This window comes from Corvus brachyrhynchos, unplaced genomic scaffold, assembly GCF_000691975.1.
Source record: "Corvus brachyrhynchos isolate BGI_N302 unplaced genomic scaffold, ASM69197v1 scaffold376, whole genome shotgun sequence".
In the NCBI taxonomy this organism is placed as follows: Eukaryota; Metazoa; Chordata; class Aves; order Passeriformes; family Corvidae; genus Corvus; species Corvus brachyrhynchos.
In genome coordinates, this window is record NW_008238966.1 from 1,400,857 (window position 1) to 1,403,011 (window position 2,155).

The window sequence follows — 2,155 nt, forward strand, 5'->3', positions numbered from 1 at the left end:
AAAAAAAAAAAAAGCTATTTCTGCAACACCCAATATTGATTCTCTCAGCTCAGGAGCAGCCAAGGAAAATCTGAGGTGGTTAGGACATCGTGCATTCCCAGTGGCTGCTGGAGTCTCCTGATAGGAAACAGCAGAGCCTTCAACTTTGTGTAGGGGAGATGGGAAAATGCCAATGGCCACAGGACCAGGGAAGGATAAGGACAGCTCAAAAAATATATCAGCTGTGGGAGCTTCTAGAAAAAAGAGGTTGAGTGAGGTTTAGATACTTGCTAACTGGGTTCTCTATAGGGGAAGAAAATCCCCAAAGAAAATCCCCAAATATATTATGATCTCAGGCATCATTAAAAAAAAAAAGGGGTGCTCAATTTCAAAAAATTCAGCAGTCAAACCAAAAAGTCTTGGTTTGAAATACATGTAAATTGTGATTTTTACCAGAATAAGAAGGGTAAAACCCATGGCATTTAAGCCATTACGAAAAAGAAATGAGACTGCAATCATCAATGCAGTTAATTCAAATCCAAGTTCAGTGTTTTTACTCTGGAATTATTGGATCCCATCTGTGATTACCTGGATACACAAAAAGATAATGGGTAAAAATGAAGGGGTTATGCCATTAGTAAAAAATTTTACATGCTTTTCTGTTACCTGCACAAGGAAATAGTTTGAGCAAAACTGCAATATCAAATAATCTTGTTACTTTACGAAATTGCCCTCTATTATCCCTTTTCTTAGAGTAAGGCAAATGTAATACTTCCACATTTTGTTCCGCCCGTGAAGCTGATTTATACTCAAATCTTTCTGTTGGTTCATACAAGGCTTGTTCATGTATTGTGTCCAAGAACATGAAATGATTTCATACACTTTATATCTAGTAGTACCAGCAAGCTACCAGTTTATAATGTTATACAGTGACCTGTTCCATAAAACAAAGCAAAGAGTAACACCGAATGCTGTCTGTGAAATCCATCAAAATATTGTGAAAAAACAAAATATTGTCTGCCTACACTGGATGGCAATATGTTTCCCAATCTGTTTTTGCATTCCTTGTGCTGATCAAGGCTGTTGAAAATGAATGCACCCAAGTGGGGAGTATCTAACTTAAGCTTGGAAATTCCACACTGGAATTTCCTGATGTCTGAGGGCTCAGCTTTGCTCTCTCACAGCCAACTTCTCCTTCACTTGTCCTGCCCAGTAGAAGCCACTTTAGTCCATGTCATCTTTAGAAAAGCTGAGGGTTCCTGCCCTGTGTGGTGGAAAAACCTGACATGATCCAAAGTTTTTTCAGGGCTGCAGATCACCCCAATTTCTCTCCTTGACTCGTCCCAAGGAATAGGATGCAATCCCTCCAGATGTTCAATTTGAGCAAATAAATGCAGATGAATCCTTTTATTACAGTCTTCCCCACAGAGCCTAATAGCTATAGACCAAGGAATATATAATGGAAGAGCTGAGTGGTTATTCTTTATCTATTTTCAAAGGTCTTCTGAAGGAGAGCTGTACTTATTTTGAAGGAAAATCCATGAGAATCTTTCACACTGAAAAGTGCTAAAAGAGCTAAATGTAAATACATGTATCAGCTCCTCTATAATTAAGCATTCCCAAAGAAAATAAAACTAGGTACAAATACAGCTTGCATCACACTTTCTGCTCATTAACGTTCATTTTGTTATATACTTTGTCCACAGAACCATAGTGCATAATTGATCTTTCATCAGCTCTAGGAGAATCAAGCAAAAATCTCGTGTTAACAAAGTTAAGAACACAACAAATTTTAGAGATTCATGTTAAAAGCACAGATGTGAGCCACCTGTTTATTACAGCAATACATGTGATAAGCCAACCACCCCTGCCATTTAAATGGGAGAAAGGTGGGACAGCCCTGTCTGAATAATGCTGACTGCTCATTTGACCATTTCAGGGTATTTTATCACTGGGAACATGTAGCTACTGTTCCAAAAAGAGAAATAAACCCAAAATAAAATTACACACCCTTTATTAGGAGTGGTTGCTTCTGACTCACCAGAATCATTACTGGTATTGGTGTGTTTAAAAAAATTTTTCCCACATATTTAGTTCAAAATCAGTTGTTTGAGAGGATCACTGGATGGCAAAATATTTACCAGGTCTCCAGGTCTTAAACTACTTTTTTTTTTTT